The sequence below is a fragment of the Rhinolophus sinicus genome, linkage group LG05 (genome assembly GCF_036562045.2).
Source record: "Rhinolophus sinicus isolate RSC01 linkage group LG05, ASM3656204v1, whole genome shotgun sequence".
In the NCBI taxonomy this organism is placed as follows: Eukaryota; Metazoa; Chordata; class Mammalia; order Chiroptera; family Rhinolophidae; genus Rhinolophus; species Rhinolophus sinicus.
The window spans coordinates 164491185-164518048 of record NC_133755.1 but is presented as its reverse complement, the minus strand read 5'-3'; the positions used below and the strand labels follow the sequence as shown (position 1 = coordinate 164518048).

General features: G+C 38.4%; 1 protein-coding gene and 1 pseudogene across 10 annotated transcripts in view; both read right to left on the bottom strand.

The window, feature by feature from the left end:
• AIG1 (androgen induced 1) overlaps nucleotides 1-26864 on the bottom strand; it is a 218967-nt gene that overhangs the window by 180678 nt on the left and 11425 nt on the right. The gene's annotated exons all lie outside the window — the stretch shown is intronic.
• LOC141571910 (nuclear cap-binding protein subunit 2 pseudogene) lies at nucleotides 17274-20759 on the bottom strand (annotated as a pseudogene).

Here is a 26864-nt window from a genome sequence, read left to right as displayed (position 1 = left end):
TCCAGTCATTCTACAGAGCTGGCATTTCCAAAGCATCAACTCAGCATGACACACATATACACCATCTGGCTTTCAGTTCTTAGCAGGCTGGTTGTTCTTATTGTTTTGTGTCACGTGTAGAAATGAAGTGGTCAAATGTACCATTTCTCTCCAAGAAATATAAATAGGGATTTATCAGAATGAAAAAAATATCCCAGGATAATTTGGAGTCACTCTAGCATTTGTTCCTGCAGAACGTTCTCTACTGTTAAATTCCTTCTGCATCTTTTCTCCACCCCCTCAACTCTCCCTGTCAGGAAATCATAGCTTTTTTTACTGAGTCATTTTAGGTAAAAGATTCATTCCCACAAATATCGAAATGTACCCAAATTCCATTCATATCCTTATCTTTTTCACACATGAGTGGTTTCCATTAAATTAATACTATTTTCTTTTTTCCTCTGGAATGTACTAAACTATTACAATTCTGTTTGTACTATAGGGCAAATTCATTAGACTTTTAACCATTTATTCCCAAACATATATGACATAGTTTATCTAGAACAGGTTTTTTATTTCATTTGATTAGATCATCAGTATCTTCAATCGTATGTGATTGTATCAAAGCTATTCTCTCTCTCTCTCTCTCTCTCTCTCTCTCTCTCTCTCTCTACACACACACACACACACACACACACACACACACGTCATTACTTTAATTAGTTGGTAATTTTTACATTTCTGCCTCATTGGCCAAAGTCAGGCGAGAACCAAGAATACACCAAAGTAGGAAAAGCAGCACATGAAGTAAGAAATGGGATCATTATTTATGTAAATTTTAAAAGACCAGAGTGTACCACAGAGTACAGACCTGTCTTGACCTTTGGGAGCACGACTTCCAATGACCTTTACTAGGGTGTACTACATTTTGCTTATATTGCATCTTCATAAAATTAACATAAAGAGTACCACAATGTTTGTTTTGAAAAGTTTGCTTAAAGTTACTTTTAGACACATAGAAGAAATAAGATGAAACTCCGAGGGGCAGCACTGCAACCGGAGTGAGGTCGATCATGGAATAAAGGAGAACTGTGGAGAAAACAGATGGGCAAAAGGCAGGGGGATTTCCAGGTGTCCTAAGGGAAGGCCTGGAGGAATCTTCTATATGACAACAAGAGCATTAATTAAAGGGGAGATGATAACGAAGAAATGGAAAGTCGACATTTTTTTAAATTAGAGAACAAAATATTATGTAACCTTTAATAAACGTATATGTAATCGAAAGAATAGTATAATAGATACGACAGGTAGTTATGACAGATAGCTTTAGATAGACATCTATCTAATTAGATAGACGACATATATATACATAACATATATGGGGGGTGTGTGTGTGTGTGTGTGTGTGCGCGCGCGCGTGTGTAATTTTTCCTACCCAGAAGGTTGAATAACACATTTGGAGAAATTGTGTGAGCTCGAGGCCTTCCTGTATAGTGTACATACCATGTAGCACTATAGAGCATAAATCATTATTTTGTTTTCAGTTCATAAACCTTTCAATGCAGTTCTTGCAAGAAACCAATCCATGGCAGTATCTGTGTTCAACGAAGAGTGAATTTGACCGAAGGAGTTAAATAATATGTGGAAAGGATCCAAGAGCCATAAGACAGCAGTACCACGAAACACAATCTTCAAGGGAGTCCCTTTCCATTCCGTACATATCTTACTCTTTAATAGTGCATAATTCCTCCTCCTCATTATCAAGATCCAGAGTGGATGCCAAAAGTATTTCAGCATCATGAGACAGTGACTCAGTATGAAATCAGATGATTGAATTCTTCAAGGATTCCTTTGCATTTGTTTCCAGTGTCTTCCTTGCCTGAGATATCTGAACATCCCACATAATTCTACAGCCACGGGAGTCCATCTCAGTTTCAGTATGGAGTCCATTAGTTACATGGAAGCTGTGATCAGTTACATGTTTGAACACTACTCTGTAGAGAGAGCAATGCATGTAAAAGTATTCCACAGGCTCTCTCTGCCTCCCTCATCCACTGAGACTATACCCACAGATGCAGAGTCCAGTGAATTTTCCTCTACCGTGCTTGGAGAGCATTAGCCCGAACTAGCCAATATGGTTCTCTCACTCTAATGGTTGTAACTCTTTCTGAATCTGTCATTCAAGTGATGCACTTTAAGCCCAACCATTTTCAAGGACTCTTCACCACAAACATTTCTGAGGAGATGGACTCACTGCATCGTCAAGCTCGTGGCTTTCAGAATGTGATTTAGGATCCTTGCCCATGTACACAAACACTTATCTCATACTGCTCTACCTCACTACTGAAAATCGATGAAATAAGCCACAAGTCACCACTGGCAAGCCATCCATTCAGACAGAAAAAAAGAAAAATAAGCTTTTCAGTGAGAAATAATGCCCGTAGAGAAGCATCTTTGGAAAGGAAAGCTTGTCCACAAAATTCGTTACATTATCACATAATTGCTTTCAATAAATAAGTAGCAAGGAGAAGAGTCATCTAAAGAAGGCATTTGGATATGCTTCACAAAGTAATGGGTGCAATCATGCCACGTTCCAGCAACAGCCCGATAAGTGCTACAGGATCTTTCCAGAAACTCCATACTAATCTGCAGATAATGAGAAAAATTCCCCCTCGGGTGTTCTCACTGAGACACTATGAGCTACTCAACACTGTTAGAGGCTAAAGATTTTAAACTATTAATATTAGTATGAATCCTTTTGAACACTGTATTAAACACACCATTGATTTGTTTAACAAATACTTATTGATTAGCTACTATGTACAAAGCACTTGGTAAACGACTAATGCAGAAACACAGTCTATTAAATGACTATATGCTGTGTTGCAAATGTGAATGTGCTTAGAAGGCTCTAACCTCTAACTTAGTGGGATATACACTTGCTAAAACATGATATCTAGATTTTAGCACAATAACAGTGATGAACATTTATTGAAAACAAAAGATATGTCTTTAACACACAAATCTGTTCGGAAGTGCATTAAATTTCCTAACATTGGAAAATGTATTTTATCTCACTAAATTTTTACTCATGATAACAATTTACTTCAGCAGATGATTTAAGTCCCAAACATAATGATTATTTAAAGAGCTAGATAAATCTAAAAACTAATTAAAAAAGGACCTTGACCTGAATTGACCAAATCATATCTTAACTGATTAGATGTTATAGAATCAGATAGAATCAGATAATCCCACATAACCTACATACAATCTGTTATATAATACATATATATATATATATATATATATATGTGTGTGTGTGTATATATATACATATATATATATATATATATATATATATATATATATATATATGTACAGAGAGAGAGAGAGAGAGAATATACTGCAGGTGAAATTGTGTTAATAAAGCTGATGATTAGAATGACGTGGTTCCTGTCCCTAGAAGTTTCCATTTGAAATATTTAGAAATCTATTGATTTTGGACTAACATTGAGTCTACATAAAGGCTATATCTATACTATTGTAGATAAACTCTTGATAGGGAACTTAGAATAGTTATGAAGGCAGTTACGCTGACTTCTGCCTTCAGAAATAGGATCTTCCCGACAAACGTTTCTGGATGGGCTTGGAGAGGTCTCACAACCTATCAGACAATATTTGCTATTTCTATCTCAACCTGGCCATTGTTATACCATATTAATTTGTTTACTATTATCAGTTTGAAGTTTACTGGTGCAGAGCCTAACAGGTCTAAGATGCACCATTCTTTTTCAGTTCTGTTCTCCGCTAGTTCATCTATGACTCCACAATATTTTACCTCTAGATTAAGAGTATTTATAAAATCCCAGGACTCTTATAGTTTGAGAGTTATGAAGCTAACACTACATGAGTCCCACCACCATCCAACTTAAGTGACAATGTAAATTTCAGACAAAATTAAAGGTCCCTAAGACAATGCATAATTTCATTAATGATACAGAAAAGTCTGATAATATCAAGTGTGGAAGATGATGTGGAGCAATGCTAGTGGGAATATATTTTGGTTCAATTACTTTGGAAAATAATGGCATGATCTAGTATTTTTGAAGATGCATATACCTGTGAATGGTCTTATGTATGTCTCCTGGGACCTAGAGCATATAACTTGAAATAAGATTGGTGGTGTAGGCATATGCTTCTGTCCTTTAGACTATAATTTTTTTTTAATAAAGGAAGAAGTGGTATTGTTATTTATTATATTAGGAAACTACGAAATATGAGTATATCTAGTTTTCAATTACTTAGATAATAAAGTAAATACAGCCATTAATTTCTTAACAAAGTTATCACCTTAAGTTTCTATTAAAAACAAGCTATTTTTTATGGCTTGAAAATAACTGAATGTACATGAATTTCAGTCATAACTAAAGCATAACATGATTTTCTTGTACTTTAAAGATTCAGTGACATTTAGAACAATGAAACAGGAAGGGATTGTCAGGCTTGAGACAGTGTCTTTTTTTTTTTTAAACAGAGGAAGTTTAATATAAAGAATGATTAAATGATCATAGGAGAGCAATTACAAGATGTAAAGAGAACTCTACAGGGTGCCCTGGGGCTCAGGGAAAGTACCAAGGGAAGAACTTGGAAGAGGCCCCTCCCCAAGGATGAGCTTCAGATTTCACTGGAGAAGGTGGGTTTGCAGCCTGTTAGGTGGTGGAGAAGTTCTCTGGGTTGCCTGGGCAACATCTGGTCCACTGTCAGTGGGCAAGCTGAAAGCAGTCCTCCCAGGTGCAGGTGAGCCTCGGCTCATGAACAGGTGCACAGAAGGAGCTGAGCAACCACTGTGGGCAGGAGACCCCGCAGCAAGTGATGCCCTTGTTTGAAGGGCTGCAGACAGCAGAGCAGGCTGGGCTCTGAGATGCCCAGGGATTGCACTTCCCCTGCAGGAGGCTGGGGCAGAGCAAAACTAGATGTCTTCCTACCCACGCAGCTGACCAGTGGGGCAGCAGCTGGAACCAGTTAGCCTAAACCCTTTTTCCTGCAATATCCATTCAGTGCCTTCTACCGAGAAAGCTCAACATCATCCTCAATGTGAAGAAATGTTTACAAAGTTATGGAAGAGCAGGTATTGAGGAGGGAATTGGGAGCTGAGGGATAATACAGATCTCATTTAATTCACCGTGACTTCATTAATATTTACTATCATTGCTAAAGATGTTTCAGTTATTCTAATGAAACGTAGAAGAATCAGGGAAGGAACAGACATCTTATGTGTCTTGCCTCTTATTGTATAAATCAAAATTCTGGCTCTGAAATGTATGTGTGTTATGTATCACTGACTCAGCTCCAATTCCTGCAAACCCTACAAACAAGTGACATCCACAGTGTCCTGTCCTCTCAGCCCCGCTCAGCTCCTGTAGACTCATACCTGTGCTTCCTTTATGGAGTCAGTCCATCTCATTTGTGGTCTCCCTCGTTCCCTGCTTCCTTCTCTTTTCCCAACATTTTTACCTTTTCCAAAGCCCACCGCCTTCTCATGAGGTGCCTTAAGTAGGACAGCTTCCATTTTGTCATTTTTGCCTCCAATGATGTTTCAGGCTTAATTTGCTCTAATAACTATTTTTTTGTCTTTCTGATGGTCCGGGGTATCTGTAGTGCTCTCTTCCAATATTATATTTCAAATGAATCATTTCTTTGTCCCTACCAACTTTCTTCACTGTCCAACTTTCACATCTTGTAGTGGATGTGGATGATCTCAGCCTTGGTCTCTAATGACACATCTTTGCTCTTGGTGATCCTTCCTCATTCCCCCATTGCTGCCCTTCCAAGTCTCCGCCTTCTCTTGATTTCTTGGCTGCAGTCTCCGTTTGAATTGATGACTGAACCAAGGTGAGCACAATCTTAAATAATGTCAGTATCTTCATTGTATCTGTTGAAGTTGTGTATTTCTTCTGTAGTCATGAGTTTTGTCTTCTTGATGTTCAAATGCTGTCCTGCTTTGGCACTTTCTGGAACTTATAGGTTTCTATTACATTTCTCCACATTCCTTTACATTTACTTAATTCTTTTAAACACTATGATAAAAATAGGTACTTCCAAATGGGTACCATCTTCAGGAATGCAATTTGAACATATGAATCAAAAGGTTTTAAAAATACTTTTAGAAATACGTACGTCTTACTTGGTCATAAAAACTCATGAACAAGAACGTTTATGTCACTGGAATCTATACTATAAACAATCTGGAAATTGTAAAACTGACCAAAATGACATATTTAAATCTTGAGGGAATGGTGGAATGTTACACATCCATGAAACATCATGTCTTTGAACTACAGTATACAACTTGAAAAAATGCTTATAATATATAATCAAGGATAAAAAAAACAAGTAACAAAATGTAACCATACAAAACTATAGTTAATACTACTATGCTGTATATTTGAAAGTTGCTAAGAGAGAGGGTCTCAAAAAGTTCTCATCACACACACACTAAGTAACCACCCACAACAGCAATAACTAATCTTATCTGAATGCTGACTGTGTGCCAGGCACTGTGTGGCTCACTTTACTAATCCATCTCATTTAATCCTCACAACAATCCCATGAGCCAGCGACCCCAATACTCCCTGTAAAATAACTTTTACAGATGAAGGCATAGAGAAGCACATTGCAGATAGCATGATCTCAAATTTATGCAAAACATTTATACAAAGACATGTCATTAGAGACCAAGGCTAATACCATCCACACCTTTGTTCCCAATTGCTAAATATGGCTGCAAAAGCTAGACAGTGAAGAAGGCTGATAGGGAAAAAAAAAAGATTCACGTGAAATGTGGTGCTGGAGGAGAGCTCTACAGATGCTCTGGACCACCAGAAAGATAAACAAGTGGGTCCTAGAGCAAACTGAGCCTGAAACATCAAAAAGGCAAAAATGACAAAATGGAAGCTGTCCTACTTTGGGCACCTCATGAGAAGGCAGGAGGCTTTGGAAAAGGTAATAACGCTGGGAAAAGAGAAGGAAGCAGGGAACGAGGGAGACCACAAATGAGATGGACTGACTCCATAAAGGAAGCACAGGTATGAGACTACAGGAGCTGAGCGGGGCTGTGAGGACAGGACACTGTGGACGTCACTCGTTTGTGAGGTTCCCAGGAGTTATACCTGATGCAGTGACATGTGACACACACAAGTGGTCTGACATGATACTATTTATGTGCCAGTGACTGTAAGCTTACATCCATTGAAAATTCTATTATAGTGTAACTCACTTTTTCAAATGAGAAAACACACTCTACAACCTGAGCGTTTTATTCAAATTAGAACTCACTATGTCCAACTGTTAATAAAATGAAAATAGTGTTGGCCTCATATTTGCTCATGTTCTTTCTCTCCCTGTCACCACTCCCATCTGTGCATTTTCTTTCCCACATATTTTAAAGTGGAATCAGAGAAATTTTTCCATTCATATTTCGGAGAACTTGTTGAAAACTTGCAACTAAAACAACAAGCTAAGTCATGAACTAATTATGTCAAAGTTTCTTACAGTATTTTCCCTTAGGGATTCTCTAGCATTGCTTTAAACTAGTCACGCTGTTTTTCAGGAAGGAAAAGGAGCATTAAATTTATTATCCCTATAAGATTTTTGAAAACAGATTATCTCTTTTGATAGCTCAACTTGAAGATACGCGTATACTTTTCTATTAACTTTCCTGCATTTGGGTCCATGAAATGGTGGAAGCAGTTACCCATGTGTTTGGGTTAGTTGTTAGCTTTGGAATTTTGTTTGTAATCAACTTCAGTTAAGAAAACGTTTGCAGTGTTTCTCCACTTTTAAGGAAACAGACAGAATTGATTTGTCATTCTAGCATTTCTCACAGTGTGAGGGACACACCCACTGAAACAGCTTTTGGGGGAAAAAAATCTAAAAAAATTATTTTAGATGTCATTACATAAGCCTGGACTAGTCTCTGGAAGGGAATTATAGATATGTTAATACATGTGGAACTACATCGGGCAACGCCTGGTTATCCCACAGATCTCTTTCTATGCTCCGCTATTTACTTACGAGCTCACTGTTCCAAACTGCTATCACAAGCAGGAGACTAGTTCACATGTCTGTGATTTGCAAGTGCTTCCACCTCAACCTGGCCTGCTTTTCTAAGTCCCGTTCAGCTAGTCTACTATTCTTCATCCTTTCAGACCCATCTCCAACTCTCCCCGACACAGAACAGCTGAATTGTCCACATGTGTCTTGTTACCAAGATCTCATACCTTATACCCCTCTATCCTTGCATTTATGTCACTGCAGTTAGATGTTTGTTTCTGTCTGTCTGCCCAAAAAGACTATGAGCTTCGTGGGGAAGAGCATAAGGTTCAAGTGACTGTTTCCTTCTTAGGTCAAGGTTACATGCGTGAGCGCTCAGTTGCCCTTAGGAAAGTGCTTTTTATACTCAGAACTTCAGTGTCCTCTTCTATCAAATGGTCATAAGAATATTTGCCACACAGATTGACGGTAAACATTAAGTGAGATATTGTAGGTGGAAGCAACTGGCCCCCTAGATCTGAGGTAATATTACCTTAAATATGGATCATGGCTGCAACACACATCCCGAGAGTAAATCAGCATTGAGCAAAATGCCTCAGACCGAGACCCTCAATCAGTGATTTCCAAATGAATAAGTACAGTGAACATAAACCAAAGTTGGTAGACCAGTGGTTCTTTGAGTTACAAGAACTTGAAGGATATGATAAAAACTATGGCCTTTCTTCCCATATGCACAAATACTCAATTTTGCGAGGAATTTTAGGGACTCTCCAAATCCCCTGAAGCTCAGTCATGGTCCCTTGAGTCTGCAGGAACCGGTCGGAGTCCCTATTGCAGACGATCCTGTATAAAGACTAGATTACCTTGGTCCAGAGGAATTCAGCTTCCTTCTCTGACCGCTACAGTGTCAGTTCATCCCAAACTGTATCAGGCTCTGGTCATCACCCTCCAACCTGGCAGAACAGCTATGGAATAGCTCTCAACCTCGAACTGTCCTCCCCTGGGATGTGGATAGAGGGAAACCAAAATGTAAAGATCCCACTTTGCTGGACACTTCTCTGGGAGTTAACATTGTATCTTAAAACAAACTAGATTGAATCTTCCAAGGCTTTAAGTTCTCGTTCACCATAAAGGCAAACATTTACAGTCAAAGTCAGGGTGGACTTTTGTCTCAATCAGACTTAGCATTTTTGTCAGCGACTTCTGTGCACACAGAATAAAATGCTGATTCTTTCAAGTCTCAACTCAACTTAATGTATATAATCTCCAACAACAACAACAAAAAGCATATATCTCTCCAACCAAGCCACATAATTTTTATTTGTATGTTCAGGTATCACTTGTAAATATTTTAGCTCCCATACACGTTGTCTGCGTCTGGAGATCAGAGGAACAATCTCTGAAAAGCAGCCGGTAAAGCTGGCAATGGGGTTGCCAGAAATTTTCCTGGAGATGATATTTACTGGCGGATTACTTCTCCACACATCATGTCTCTAGAGATCCCTTTTGTACACTGAAACAGAACTCTGTCAGACCCAGAGTCAGGTACTCTTTCTCCCACGTTTTATAAATACCTGTGGTGTGGCACTCATCAAATTGCACAGTGATTATCTATTGATGTGTCTGTTTCACCTTCTACACTGTGAGAGCCCCATGGGCAAATATGATGTCTTATTCAGCATCCCCAGACCCTGGTGCAGTGCCAGTTCATAAAAGCAACCACGGAGGAAGAATATACACATGAAAGACACAGTCCTTGCCTTCCAGAAGTTCAGAGTGGGGTTATCAAAATACAAAACCACTTACAAGGCAATACAGTATACTCCAGATTGGTGGGGAAGGATGACAAAAGGTCTCCCCTGGAGTGGGTCCTATCTGAGTTGAGTTCTGCAGAATGAATGAGAGGCAGCCCTCAGAAGGAGGGTGATGGGTAAGGAGGGCAGGGTGCCTGTTCTGTGCAGAAGCAGCAGTACTTCTGAAGGGAAGGCAGTGATGGGAGAACGTCAAGCAGTTCTGGAGAGACACGTCAGGTGGAAAAGGGGTCATGCCAAGAGATGAGACTGGAGAAGCAGAGAGGGCTCAAGTACGCCTAGGTTGAGAGAACCATCATAAGGAGTTTTTTTTAAAAAAAAGGAAAAATGTTAATGGAAAAAAAATAAAACCATTATAGAGTTTTACACAGAGGAGTAGCACATTTTGGAAAGATCATCCTGAGGACAAACAATGGATGGGAGCATGACAATACTGAAGGCAGAGGGGTCAGTGCAGAGGCTGTTTAAGAAGGCCGGGTGTGACAGTGATGCGGGAACAGAAGCAAAGGCAGTGGACACAGAGAGGAGGACCGAGACGGGAGCGGTATTAGGACACTAAGGAGGAAGACCAGGCAGGACGATGTCACTGGATACGGGAGGATAAAGGAGAAAGAAGAGTCGATAACCGCTTCCTGGTTTCAGGCCTACTGAAAAGGGTGCCATTTGCCAAGAGGCAGAGCATGTTTACAAGTGTCCTGTGTGGAAATATTGAGTTTAAGGTGCCATTGGGGCACTTAGAGAAGTCCAACAAGCAGTTGGACACGTGTGTTTGTAGGGGAGGATATCTCGAGAACAGCCTTCAAAAACATCAGAATACTGACTGATCCACGAAGCCCACGGAGTGACTGAGTTCCCCCAGAATGAGAGTCGCGATGACAAAATGAGTCTGAAGCTGGTCGAGTGCAACACCAGCATTAAAAGAATGAAGAGAGAAGGAGAACTGGCCTGAGAAAGAGTGTCAGAGAGGTAGGAGGAGGACCAGCAGAGGATAACAATTGCCAAGGAAGCCAGGAAAAAATAGTTCCACGGAGAAGGAATGTTTCAATAACCTTAAAAGTTGAAGTTGGAGAACTGCTTTCACTGGAGCTGACAATCAGGAGGTCTTTGCGTCTTGATGATAAGGGCAGTTTCAATGGACTTTCAGAGTCAGGAGCCAGTGTGAGAAGTGAATTGGAGCCAAGACACTGAAATCAGTGAGAAAGAAATATTCTTTCCCAAAGCATGACTGGGAAAGGAAAGAAAAATAGAGTAGTAATTAGAGGGAATTCCAAGACTTCAACTCTGAAACAGTATGCTCTCACTGACTCATGCATGATTTATTGAAGTTTAAAGATTTTTTTATTTAATGGGAAATATGCTTGATGGTAAATCCAACAAACGTATCCCTCACTTAGTCACCTTAATAATATTTTGCTCATTAATTTTAAAACTTTTAATCTCTGGTGATTAGTGAAGATAAGTCCAAAGATTTAGGAAAACAGGTCCAGAATTTAATCTATTTGTTTAGAATGGTCATTTGTTTCACATCAATGAATGTGCTTCAGATACTTAAAATACGCATTGGTTTCTTCATTCAACTATGCAATTACACAAGGCAGTAAGTCAGTCTGCTTCTCAATATACTCTGTCATTCTTCCCACACACATCTGCTGCCTTTAAGGATATTTTAAAGATTCCATCTGGACAAGACATACTGCATCTCACCTACCTCAAACCAATAACAACAACAAAAAGAACCCACACCTCCTCCTGAAGGCGCCAGGGCACTTCCTCTCTTTAGTTTTAAAATAGAGTTTCTCCGTAATATTTTAGTTAAGGGTGTTAGTCTAAAGGAAGATTTTGCTTCTATACAAGCTAGATAGCAGCTCTCTGCTAAAAAGGGGGCACATAATTAGGAATGAAGCTAATGAAAGACATACAAGATCACCGCAAAGAAACCCACAAAACTTTACTGAGATAAGGTTAAAGAAGCCCTAAAGGAATGCAGAAATCTACTGCGCTCCTGAAAGGTACCATATTGCAAAATGTGAACTCTCTCTAACTTGAGTATAGATTCAATGTCATTTCAATTAATAACCTAAATTATGTGGGTAAAATGTGGCAAAGCTGATTCTAAAATTAAACAGAAATGCAAAAGGTCATGAGGAGTAAAAACAATTTTGAAGAATAAAGTTGAAGGACTTATACTACCAGATATCAAGATATAATTTACAGTTATAGTAATTAAAAGTGTGTGGCATTTGGTGCACAGATCAACAAATAGGCCAATGGAGCACAATAGAAACAAACAGACCCATACATCAACACATCAACATTCTTTGGGCTAAAGAACTGGATGGCTATTCACATGAGAAGAGATAATCTTTGACTCTTACCTCACACCACACACAAAAATCACTACCAGATGGATCGTAAGTGTGAAAGGTAAAATGACAAAACTTCCAGAATATAGCACAAGAGAATATCTCCATGATCTTGGATTATGTAAACATTTCTTAGAAGGGTAAAAGAAAGCATGCACAGTAATGAACCAGATTAATAAATTGAGCTTCACTGAAAGTAAGAACTTCATTTGATCAAAGACACCATAAAGAGTGAAGATAAGCCGTAAAGAGAGACCACCCAAGTGGTCTTTAACAGACAAAGGATTTTAACAGGCACTTTATAAAAGAGGCTACTCAAATGGCCAGCAAGCAAATAAAATAGTTAACATCATTAATGACCAGAGAAATACAAATTAAAACCACAATGAACTATTATTGCATACGAGAATAGTAAAATAAAAACAATAAAATAAATCAGAAAAAAACATTAACGCTATAAAGCATTGGTGAGGATACAGAATAACTGGAACTCAAACATTGCTGGCAGAATGTAAATTTTTAAAGCCACTCTGGAAAGCTTTCGGGCAGTGTCTACTGAGCTAAACGTATGTTTATCCTATAACCCAGCAATTCTGCTCCGAGGCAGACATGCACATATATAAGCATGTTCAAAGAGACATTATGATTAACAGCTTAAAACTGTCAATAACCCAAAAGTACATCAGCAATAGGATGGAAAGTAAATTTTAAAACACACAATATGGAATTCTACATAGCAATGAAAAAGAACAAAGTACTGGTACATTCCACCACATGGATGAACCTCAGAAGCACGACACTGCACAATAGAAGCTGGAAAGAGTACAGGTTACAGGATTCCATTTCTACAGAACTCAACAATGGGCAGCACTAATCTCCAATGGCAGAAGTCATAATAGTGGTTATCTCTGAAGGGCTAATGACATGGAGGGGACACAGGGCGGCTTCTGGTGTGTTGGTGTTTAATGTCTTTATCTGGGTGGTGGTTACACAGATGTGTTCCCTTTGTAAAAGTTTTTGGAGCTACTCATGTATGATTTGTGCACTTCTCAGTATGTCTGTTACGCTTAGACAGTGAATGAATGAATGAGTGAATGAGTGCGTGACAGTGAATAAATACATGTGTAAATAAATGGGACATAGTAAGATGGAGTCAAGTGCGTGGAATCATAGTATTCTACACTAATACACCTACGTAGGCCAGGGGTTTAAAAGATATTTCCCACAGTAAATATCTTCGCAAGTTAAATCCTTACGTGTATATTACATATAGGTGTCTGTCTGGAACTGGCAAAGGGTAGTGTTCACATCCTCACATACAGTCAGAAGTGTAATTTACACACTAGAGCCAGAGATTCTGGGCCTCACTCAGCTGAAGTTATTCAGTGAGAAGTCTCTGAGCTGCAAACTGCCCTTCTGGTTTTGTTTTTGTGTTTTTGTTTTTATTCCTAGAAACAGAGGTTAGATCAGGGAAACGGAAAAGCAAGGAGTTCTATTTCACTTGTTGCACTATCAAAGAGACACTAGAACATCTTACCACCACGCTCTTTCCAAGTCCTTCCAAGTCTTTCCCTTTGGTTTTAGGTTTCTCAAGATGCTGTCTTAAATTGAGTACATTTTTCTTAAATGCTATGCAGCAAGTAGAAAATCTTAAAAACATTTTTTCACTTTAACATTTTTAGTAGAGTAAATCTGGAATGTTTTGAAAGCAAATTTGAGTCTGTGTCTCTAATTCACACTCTCGTTATATTTGGTTGGTGCAAAAGTAATTGCGATTTAAGAGATTAAAAATAATTGCAAAAGCCACAATTACTTTTGCACCAACCTAACAGTAATGTCATACAGTAAACACCATAGAGAGAAGCCACCGTGGAATCGCCTCTGACCACACAGGATATGCTCTTCTCTGTACTCTGAAAATACTTTCTCTTTAACTGTAAGTTGAGAGATGTAATTCAGCATAAAAGCTTCCATGCAGCCATTTTGACAGGTTTAAACGTTTAAGCAAAACATATAACTGCATTTTAAACAATAGTAATTCAAGCAAATGAAATTTCAGAGGGAACTTTTAGGTAAAACCATGCTGCCCATCATTTGTTTAAGTAGAGCAGGAATTTAATGCAAGTGTTTGTTCTTTGCTTCCCTCTTTTAGAGGAAACACAACCAAACACACACAAAGAACCACAGGGATTGAAACACACAAAATATATTAAGTTAAAATTGTTTCCGTGGTTATGGTAAAGGATATTTTAGTTGATCTCCAAGCTTTCAGAAAAGACTTCCGACTTGGGGGTTCTAAGAACTAACAGATGATATTCCTTCCACCTCTGACCCAGAATCCTCCCCCTCTTCCCTTGTCCTTCTGTCTATCCTATCATCTTGATAATCTCCAATAAGGCTCCCACCCCTCAGCTTTTCAGCTATTTGGTACAAAGGCTAAAACCCAAGTAAATAGATGCTGAGGTTTCCACATATGGCCAGTTTGCATATTTTTGCTGCTTGCATTTTGGGGGAAAGTTTTCCAGTTTACTTTCAAAGAACTATATTTTCACTCATAATTCAAAAATATCTCATTTCACCCACATATCAATATAATTTTGTATCCCCACCACTATCATTACCACTACCAGCAGAAACAACAACAGAAACACTGTCAATTCTTTCAATTTAGGACAGAAAATGAAGGCGAAATGTTTTCATGGGGCAAACACTTTCCAAATTCACTCAGAAGAATCCTGGCTAATTACAAAACCTCTTCCAAGACCCTAGTAATTCTTCTTTAGTGAATAATTTGGGGATTAGAACTTATCAGGAGGAAGGATGTTCAGTAGCTCACTTTAGAAAACTTCTGTTTATGACGCCTGACAATGCTATAAATGATATCTCAATGAATTAAAACAGTGTGGTGCTAAACACAGCTATAGACTACACCAGGAAAAGGCAGAATGGGTGTTTACATTCTACAAAGCGGTGGCGTTTGTAATGTCAGTGGACTTAATTTAGCTAATCAATGTTTCTTTAGACTCCAACAATGATAGGAGTAGAGCTTTCAATCACTCGTAAGATCGTGTGTATCTCTCTTTCACTATTCTTCCACATTGTCTTATACATGTGGGTCTGATGTCCCCTCAGACTGCAATAATTTTGAAATCAGGGTCTGTGTAGTACTTACTGTATTACCATAACCTAACAGAGTGGTACATAGTAGGTATTCAGAAAGTGTTTGTTGAGTAATGAAGTAAACTAATAAAAAATGGCCGTTTTTTTCATTGCCTTTGGGTTGACTTTAAATGTATAGTTAAATGACACTTTCTGAAAGAACAGATTCACTGCTAATGGCCTACGACACACACACACACACGCACGCACACATGCTAGAGATTGGTGCCTAACATACACACAAATCTTGACTCTGGGATAATATAAAAAATAAAATAAAGTGTCAGTCAATCCAATGTATAAAGTTTCACTTGTTTCTTTGTTTTACCTTTTATTTGAACTTTGAGGAAAAAAATAAATGACTACTTTGATATATCTATATCTCTCTCTGCTCATAACTAACCTTTGTATTTCCTTAAGTCAGATCTGTTAATCAAACAAAAAGTAAAGGTGTATGATGGCGATTAAAAATAATACGAACCACTACCATTTTATCTAGGACACTTTTACATGCAGGGCTCAGAAGGTTAAAATGAATACAATGATGAACAATTAATCTCCCATTGCATATATTCTGTCTATGGTCTTGAAAACATATCTGAAAAGTCCTGAAATAAGGACATTTCCACTTAACATCTTCTGGATGTTTTACATCCTTCTTCTGGCTGAAAATGTTTGCTCAGACATGAATTCAGGAGCCACAGCAGACGTTTTCTACGGTGGTCATGTGAGACAAGCAGTTCTGGACTCTTGTCTCCCCAATTTTCAGGGCCCCACCCCTCATGCTGTCCTCCAGCAGTTTCCAGCCCCTGCAGCCTCGATCTGCTTGCTCCAAGCTCCCTTCTAGAAGGAATTCATGCCCTTAAGCATGGTCTTCCTCTCCTGAACCCTTCCAACTTGCTCCTTTTTCCTAACCAATAATTCCCCAGAAATCAGGCTAAGATGGTAGAAGGCAAACAATGTAATTATGTAATTAGAGTAATTCACATACTGCTGTGAATCATTGGTAGGTATCACCCTTGCAGGCTGCTTATACTTTAATTGACGGAATGTACACGCCAGGATTTTTTAAGCATTGGGTTCAGGGGGGTCTCCCAGATGCCATCTCACTATCACCTGATTCCCCTAAAATAGAAACTTGAAGAATGAAAGCCAGCAACCTGATATCTCACTTTTATAAACTTACCTATGGTAGCTATTTAAAACAGTTTAACATCACTCTAAGTAAAAGGTTATCTATAAAAAAGCTTCTGAGATACACATACAAAGACAATACAAAATAAAACTCAAAGTTTTACAACAGTAAGCATAAACTAATTCTTTAAGGCCATAAACCTTAAGTATAATCCTATTATTGTACTCTACATTAGCATCTCATAAAATCTTTATGGGGATATGTATATATTGCTTGCTTTCTAAAACACAGGGCATAAAGACGGAGCAGACCATTAAGGGAGCATCTTAAAATTAGGGGGCTTTAACTAACATTTTAAAAAATATTCGGCCGGCCGGAGGCCACCCGGGCTACCCCCTCCGTTGGGAGAATGTGCTGTGCCAACCTCCCCCCCCAAAAAAAAAACAAAAACAAATATTGACTCCTATTATCTCCTAAAGTAAATCAACCCCTTTTTTTCTTTTCGGTAGATTAAAGTTATGGCTAAAATGTCAATTTCTTCTTTTCCAGCTATCTTTATAAAAATAATTGATAGCACTTTCTATCGAAATCACATTGAGATAAAATACTAAAATTAAAAGACCATTTTTTTTAAGTTGGTCCAACTTTATTGAAATCTGTTACAGAAAACACAATTCAAATAGAACCATTGTCTGTGGTTTTAAGAGAAATCTGAGTCATGTTTTACTACAAAAGAATATAAAACATGTTCATTCAAACTACAGTGTAAAAAGAAATTTAAAAAATGAATAGTATGTCCTCGTGAAATTAAATATTTGCAATTTTTTTTCCCTAAGCACTTAAAAGTAGTTACATCTTTTTTAAAAATCTCAAATAAGCGGTTTTAATTCAATGAGAAAAGCTACACTTACTGTAGCATCAAAGATGTTCACATTTGAGATTCTTCAGCCCCAAGTTTCATAAACTATGAGACGTTTGGAGATAATTTGTTGCTAGATGAAAAAACTTTCACTTATGCCAGAGAAAACTATACTAGATTAGCAGTTTTAAATGAGCAGTAGTTCACAGATAATATTAGGGAGATATCATCTCTTTCCTTAGAAACGCAAAATAAATACTCTGGACTCCCCTCTCTGTAGAGATACTCAGCTCACTCTCAAGGCTCTGAAACTCAGTAAACACAATTAGGGAAAAGAACAACACACACTTCAACATGAGAATTGGCCAAAACACATTTCCTGAGGTAAGTATTTCGAATCGCTTTTTTTTCCTTAGGTATTTGCTCGATCTTCAACCTCTTTTTAAACCCATTCCATTCCCAAGATCACTCTGAAAATGAAGCGAATAAATCTAATGGTCCTCACAGCAACTTTCACGTATCAAGGTAATGTATTCAACTTGTGTCCACTGATATTTTACCCCATTTCCTACTGACAGTGTCCCCCACGTCCCTTAGAGTATCTGAGGTTCTCTATAATACAAACTCTTGCTTTATTTTAGCTTTAGGAAAACCACACCTTTTGAAAAACGTGATTAGTAAATACCCTTCAAGTCCTGTACCTAATTTCCTGATATATAAAGCATGTAAGCAGGTGGTATCCCCTGTCGAAGGCTTACTTTACAACTATGTAGGAAGTTCACTTGACTCCTAAGTTTGCCTTTAGAGATCAGAATTCAACACAGAAACAAATTCAGCTGTAAAACATCTGTTTCTGACTTACAGCAAAGCTATACAATGTAGCAAAACTCCATTTATTAAACTTAATCTTATGCTATGGAGTACTCTCGTGAAAACTTAAAATTTAAAAAATAAGAAATTCCAGACCCTGATATAGATCTAGGACCTACTTAGACACAAACATAATAAACATACTTAAAATTTTTTCCTGTCTTCCTAACACAAGGATGGTGTTTTGACTGACAGATCAACACTATAGATCAAATCTGTTGCCAAGGAACAGTTTTTGACCTGGTAAGAAAATCACTGGTAACTTGACACATGGCCAATATTCTAAGAATATGGAATAAAAGACATTCTTTTGAATTCTGTCCTTTAATAATTTCCAGAGGGAAATCATGAAGAGGCTTCTGGTTCAGGAGAGACATTGATTAAAGCCTGGTGACAATGGGCAGGTTTGCAGGGTAGTGTACGTACGTCCAATTCAACAGGCCAAAGGAGGGAGTTTTCCATGATGGGGCCCTCATTGCTCATCAGGCAGGTTTTCCATAGCCACCTCTCCCAGCACTGGAGTCCTGCCAATACTCAGCTTGTACCTGCCCCCCAGAACATCCACGGTCGTACGTCTGCCCCCCTTAAAGCCTGCTTCCCAGGCTGTGCGAATGATTGGTCATCCAGTTCCATTTATGCACCGCAGGGCAGTTCTCAGCATCTGCTCCTGAATAGTAGTCCATAAAGCAGAAACCACATGCTGTCGTCTTCATTTTATCCAGGCCCATAATGATTTTCTTTATGTCACCACTTTCGCTGAAGAGTTCACAGATTTGTTCTTCAGTTGTGTAAAAGGAAAGATTTCCAACATACAACGCACAGCTTTCCTTCAGTCATTTCTCCCATTCTTCACTGTCACCCTGTAAGTGCTGGTCCCAGTACTGGCTCAGTTCCACACAGGAGACGCTATGCAGCACTTCAGGAGGCCACTGGACACAGCAGAGAGGTGGATGAGGACATCGCCACTCCATGACACTGCCCCTCCAGGAACGAGACACCCGGCGTTGGTTCAACACAAAAGAATATTTTTAACGCAAACAAAACTCCAACCATCTCTGAGATCAAAGTAAACAAGCTGGGTCTATGAGCCACACATGAAGAGCAAAGGAAAGACCTCTTCATGCAAATCAATGGGAAGACCTCTTCATGCAAATCTTATGGTTCGGAGGATCCACTTGGCAGTTGACATTGGAAGAATACAAGGTACTAGCACAAGCAGTGGCAAAAACTAAGCGAATGCAGTTACTGGGTGGCATCAGGTCCCATGGTTTATATCACGAGCCCTGAAAGTTTTAACAATATTAATCGAAGCTTAAAACCAGTATGACCCCACTGACAAAAAAAAAATTATGCTTGTATGGAATTCAACTCTAGCTGAATTTCCTTAAAAAGCTGGCCACAGGTCTGCAAATGACACACACATGTTTTGGTTTAGCACTGGGCCTCCCAAACAACAAAGCAGGTGAAATTCCACAAAGATACGCTTCTAATAAATCATTCTGTCAGTTAGACAGTAACATTTACATATCACTCTTCCAACTCCTAATTGGTTAATCAGTTGCAAGACCAAATTACACAGTACTGAAGGCAATAAGAAACACAGGCATGTAAACAATATCACAATGGTTCATTGTACTGTCAAGTTTACCCTACTTAAACATGCTATTTCTACTTGGATAAAGAAAGCCTCATAATGATACCATTTTTATGAAGGCCTTAATCAAGCAAAACTAACCAACACAATATATTGTTTACGAGTACATACTATTTTTTTTTAAAGTGAGTGATAAACACAAAATTCAGGATGGCAGCTACCCATGGCAGAAAGTAGAAATATGGGATGGGAAAAGAACATGGTATGGAAAGCAACAATAGTAGTAAAATCCATTTTATAAATATGCTTAATAATTTAAATACCTATTGATTATGCTACTTTATGTATATCATTGTTTCATGATTGACTTTTGAGAAAAAGTCTCTATCTTCCTTAGACTATGGAGTACTCACTGGAATAGAGCACAACAAGCCAGGATTATGCAGAGAGAATAACCTATGTTTATTGTTAATTCGAAATTCCTTTGAACGCTCTTTGAACTTTGCAGTATTCCTGGCTGGAAAGCTTATGAAGTATGCTGTAGTAGTGGCAGCATATAAAAAGAGCTAATACTGTGTTTTTAGTTTTTTGGTATTTACCATCCTTTCTTTTTATTAAGATTTTATTTTTTAGAGCACTTTTAGGTTCACAGCAAAATTGAGGGGATGGAATAGAGATTTTCCCACACTCCCTGGCCAGCAGTAGAGCCTCCCCCACTGTGATCCCTCACCAGAATGGTGAGTTGTTACAACTGATGAACCTACATTGACACATCATAATCATCCAAAGTCGTAGTTTACCTTAGGGTTCGCTCTTAGTGTTGTACCTTCTATGGTTTTTGGATAAATGTATAATGACATGTGTGGGGACAGAGCCCCAAAGAGCAGTTTCCAGGCTCTCGGCCTCACGTAGAAAGGTGCTGGCTCAGGTAGTAAATGGCCATCAACTGTGATTGGATGGCCATCAGCTGTGGCTAGTTGGCCGTCAGCGGTAACCAGTGAGCCATTGGCCACTAATATAACTGCTGTGGCTATGCTAGCAGGAAAAAATGGGGGCTAACAAGAAGATGGTGGCTGAGGTAGCAAGAGCGGATTGCAGAGAGGTGGATGCTGCCAGCGAGAATATAGTGATATGACTCCCCTACTTATGGCTCCATGGGTGTTCCTTTTTGGCCTCACCATGTCCTGCGTTCTTATGTGGGGAGCAGGAGCAGAGACCCCGCCGGACACCCCGCACAACATGTATCCATTATTAATGTATCATGCAGAGTATTTTAATTGCCCTAAAAATCCGCTATGCTCTGCTTATTCATCCCTCCTCCCATGCCTGGCAACCATTAATCTTTTCACTAGCTCCATAGTTTTGCCTTTTCCAGAATGTCCCATAGTTGGAATCATACACTATGTGGCCTTTTCAGATTGACTTTTTTCACTTAGTAATATGCATTTAAGATTCCTCCATGTCTTTTCATGGATTGATAGCTCACTTCTTTTTAGTATGAGTAATTTTCCATTGTCTGGATGTACCACAGTTTGTTTATTCATTCTCCTACTGAAAGACATCTTGGCTGCTTTCAAGTTTGGGTAATTACAAATAAAGCCACTATAAACATGTGTGCAGGTTTTTGTGTGAACTTAAGTTTTCAACTCCTTTGGGTAAATACCGTGTTTCCCCGAAAATAAGACCTAGCCGGATAATCAGCTACAGCGTCTTTTGGAGCAAAAATTAATATAAGACCCAGTCTTATTTTACTATTTTACTTATTTTACTATAAGACTGGGTCTTATCTAACATAAATAATATAAGACTGGGTCTTATATTAATTTTTGCTCCAAAAGACGCATTAGAGCTGATTGTCCGGCTAGGTCTTATTTTCGGGGAAACACGGTACCAAAGAACATGACTGCTGGATTGTATACTAAGAGTGTATTTAATTTTGTAAGCGATAGCCAAACCGTCTTCCAAAGTGGCTGAACCATTTCAAGCTGTGAATGAGACTTCTTGTTGCTCCACCTCCCTGTCAGCATTTGATGCCATCAGTGTTTGGGATTTTGGCCGTTCTAATAGGTGTATAGTGGTATCTTGTTATTTTGGTTTGTATCTTCCTGATGACATAGTATGTGGAAAATCTTTTCAAATGCTTACTTGCCGTCTGTATATCTTCTTTGGTAAGGTATCTATTAAGATCTTTGGCCCATTTCTTAATGAGCTTTTTTTTTTTTAATTGCTGAGTTTTAAGTGTTCTTCATGCATTTTTTATAACAGTCCTTTATTGGATATGTTTTCTGCAAGTATTTTCTCCCAGTCTGTGGTTTGTTTTCTCGTTCTCTTGACATTGTCTTTCATAGAGCAGAAGTTTTTTAATTTTAATGAAATCCAGCTTATCGATTATTTTTTTCATGGATCATGCTTTTGGTGTTGTAGCTAAAAGACATTGACAAAACCAAGGTCACCTAGGTTTTCTACTATGTCATCTTATATAGTTTTTATAGTTTTGGATTTTATGTTTTGGTCTGTGATCAATTTTGAGTTAATTTTTGTAAAAGGTGTAAAGTCAGTGTCTAGACTCCCCTTTTGCGTATGATGTCGTTGTTCTAGCACAATTTGATGAAATAACTATCGCTACTGCAGTGAATTGCCTTTGCTCCTTTGTTAAAGATCAGTTGTCTATATCTATTTGGGTCTATTTCAGGGCTTTCTGTTCTGTTCCATTGATCTATTTATCTACTCATTCACCAATACCACACTCTCTTGATTAATGTATGTGGGGACAGAGCCAGGAGTACAGTTTCCAGGCTCTCGGCCTCACGTGGAAAGGTGCTGGCTCAGGTAGTAAATGGCCATCAACTGTGATTGGATGGCCATTAGGTGTGGCTAGTTGGCTGTCAGCGGTAACCAGTGAGCCATTGGCCACTAATATAACTGCTGTGGCTACGCTAACAGAGAATGGGGCCTAATAAGAAGGTGGTGGCTGAGCTAGCAAGCGTGGATTGCAGTTAGCACGGAGGATTGCAGCTAGCAAGTGGGGTTGGTTGGTTGGCAGAGAAGCGGACAGCAGGTTGTGGATAGTGTGGCTTTTGCTTCCTGTGTCTCCAGCCCAGCCACTAGCGAGAATATAGTGGTATGACTCCCCTATTTATGGCTCTATGGGTGTTCCTTTATGGCCTCACCATGTCCTGCGTTCTTATGTGGGGAGTGGGAGCGGAGACCCCGCAGGCCACCCTGGATGACAATGTACCTTTAGGTAAGTCTTGAATTCACATATGTCAATCATCCAACTTCGTTATTCTCCTTCAATATTGTGTTGGCAATTCTGAGTTTTTTGCCTCTCCATATAAACTTTAGAATCAGTGTGTTGATATCCACAAAACAACTTGCTGGGATTCTTACTGGGATTGCATTGAATCTATAGATCGAGTTGGGAAGAACTGACATCTTGATAATATTGAGTATTCCTATCCATGAACATGGACTATCTCTCCATTTATTTGGTTCTTCCTTGTTTTCATTCAACAGAGAGTTTTGTAGTTTTCCTCATATACATGCTATATATATTTTGTAAGATTTATACTGAAGTATTTCATTTTGGGAGGTCCTAATGTAAACTGTATTGTGTTTTTAATTTCAAATTCTATTTGTTTATATAGGAAAGTAACTGATGCTGCAATCTTGTTATAACTACTTACTAGTTCCAGGTGTTTTTTGGTCAATTCTTTTGGATTTTCTACACAATATTTTCCACTTGTTCATCAAAAATAAATATGGCCATCTTTGGTGGAATTAAAATATAATGTATGGTTACTTCCCTAAGTGCCAGGTAAAAACTAATTAAAAAAAAAAATCAAAAAACATTGCTAAAATTTCTCCAATATCTGAATCTGGCTAAACGATTTTTTTTTCCTTTTTGCATTATGTTCTTCGGCCATTATGAAGGTTATTCTCCGATCTTTGGCAATGTCTCAAACAAAGGGATATTGGTTGATCATTTCATAATGTAATTAATTAGCAGTTCCCCAGTGAGTTTAAAAATTTCAAGAGCTAGATACAGTTGCCAAAAAATTGTTTGCATTATTAAGTCCATTTCAAACAAATTAGATGCCTATTAGGAAAAATGCATGGAAGATACAAATAAAAATTCAATTAACCCAACAGAAAAATGCACCACGGATTTGTACTACCCTGCAGTCCTGTATGATGCTATTTATTGAGATAGAGAAAAATGAAGTAGAAGCAGGTTTGGGAAGTGAAACCAAAAACACTGATTTTGAGCATAAGTTTGAAATGCATGTTAACCCTCTAAGCAGAGACATAAAGTAGGAAGTTGGATATAGGAATATGGAACTCAGGAGAGATTGGGATTCATGATATAAATCTGGAGGACCATTATCACACAGAATGTAGGTAAGATCCCCAAGGGAGCGAATGTAGGTAAGATCCCCAAGGGAGCGAATGTAGATTATAAAGGGGACAGGGTTTAAAACTGGTTTCTGGGTATTCAACATTGAGAGATTAAGAACAGGAAGAGAAACCAAAAAGGGAAACTAATTACAAAACAGCTAGAAAAGTAGGATCAAAGACACGATAGTGTATTTTCCCATAAGCCAAGTTTAAGAAAGTGTTTCAAGAAATGAAAACTGATTGACTGGATCAAATATTCCTGAGAGTTTGAGTTAAATAAAGACTCAAAATTGGCCTTTATAGCTGTCCATGTACTGGTGATTGATTACCTTAATGATAGTTCTTTCAGTGAAGTGGAGTGAGTTTAAGAGAGTATGGAGAAGAGGAAGTGGAAACTGGACATGTAGACAGTTTTTTTTCAAAGAGCTTTGCTGAAAATACAACAAGAAAAACAGGGTGGCACTAAAAGACTCAAGACCAAGATAAATTTTACTTTGTTTTGTTTACAATGAGAGCAAGCATAGTATGTCTGTAGATTGATGGAAATGAAGCAGGTGAAATGGAAAATTATATAATACAGGAGGGAGAGGAGATAATCTCAGTAATGGAATGCTCAGGTAGGCTAGAGGTTGTGGAGTGTACACACAGAAGTGTTGTCGTTAGAAGTATACAGACTGTTCATCCACTGTAAGAGGAGGGAACATGAAGTACAGCTTCAGTTGACGGTAGACTGGTAGATTTGATGACGGCAGAATGGAGAAGTCTCTTCCAATGTAGAAGTCTCTGCGTTTGTTTTCTTATTGAAATAAACAGCAAGTTCATTATGCTCTTTGGTCAATATGAAGATTGTTCTCTAAGTGAACACTGAGAAGATCAATGAGGGGATGCCCACATTTGAGGACAGAGGAAAATAGATGAAAGAGGCAATGTGAGAACAGGAGATTCAACTGACTAGAGAAACATAGTACACCTCTGCAGTACTGAGGGCCCACTTCATATTTGTGGGCATAAAGAGCAAGCAAGACTAAACAGCATGCTTCTGTGATTTTCTTTAATCATGCTCAACTACTCAGTGCAGGCAGGAGTAGGCAGGTAGTTGGGTTTCATCAGATTACAGACTTTTTTACGTACATAAGACTGAAGGCAAAAGGAATATGGTAGTTGAGGGTATGCAAGGGTGTGCTTATAATGTTGGGCCATGGAATCTATGCTCTAAAAAAAAAAAATGAGGAAATGAGGAGGGTGTAAGGACTGGGAAAGGTGCTACAGCAGAATAACTCTGAGAAATCCTCCCACTATAAAATAACAGAGCAAGGCCCATTTCTGCAAAAAACAGGGTTACATCTAACAGGCATTCTCCTAGGGAAAAAAAAAATCTTTTCCTTTACAATTTAAACCTGGTGGTACGGTGCTGCTCCCTTTCTATTTGGGCCTAAGGTTACTAATGGCAATTTTCAAAATATTAAATTAGGACACATCATAATGGCTTTCTGTGGCAAACAGAAATTGGTTCAGATATTTTTATTACAATCAAATGAGAAGTTTAACTTACGTTAACATACGGAAAAATTAAATGAATTAGAAGAAAAATCATTTTAAATTACAATGCTAAGTTGACATTCAGTAAAAATGTGAAGAAGGAATAAAGCCATTGCAATTGTATTACAGTATATATGATACACTCCTATTAACATCTAATGTATATTTGATAGAGATCTACGTCTAGATCATAAATTATTCTGTTTTTAAATATTTTTTTGAAGACAGAGAAGTCATCAGGAAAATAACTTATCAATTATTATCATATAGTTATCTATTGCTATCCATATCGGCATGGCACTATGGTAGTATACACATAAATGTAATCTTAGCCCAAGGGAATTCACATGGTGAGGTATGAAGGTTAAGTCTTATCTACAGTGACAATAACACAAGTTTTTGTTTTTTTTCTATGTTATTTGAAATCACAATTTAACAACAAAATGGTGGGGAGGCAGTCTGATTGCACACAGTCTTTAAAACAACTTAGTTACGCTCATTCTAGGTAGACCGAAAAATGACTGGAATTTACCTTTGAAATTGACTAATGATAAAAGCATACTCATGGCTTAGAAAAGATAATTTAGCCAGTTTAGGCATATCAATTTATATTTAGTTATATAAACTGCATAGGAGCAGGAAAAGCCCATACTGTTCAGATTAGTACTTTCAGGTGCTAAGTACAAAAAATTCTTATGTACTCATTAAAGTAGTATGGCTACTGGAAAATATTTGCCCACATTAGTTCTGTGTAACCTTAATCAGGAAAAAAAAACACTATATATATATTTCAAACCACACTAACTCAGCTAGATTTCTGACTGTGGTGCGGGGCGGCCTGCGGGGTCTCTGCTTCCGCTCCCCACATAAGAACGCAGGATATGGTGAGGCCAAAAAGGAACACCCACGGAGCCATAGGTAGGGGAGTCTTACCACTATGGTCTCACTGGAGGCTGGATTCACACAACGCGCGACCTGCTGTCCGTTTTTCTGCCAACCGACCGACTCCCCACTTACTAGCTGCAATCCACCTCTCTGCAATCCACAATCCACATTCTGCCGCTTGCTAGCTCAGCCACCATCTTCTTGCTAGCCCCCATTT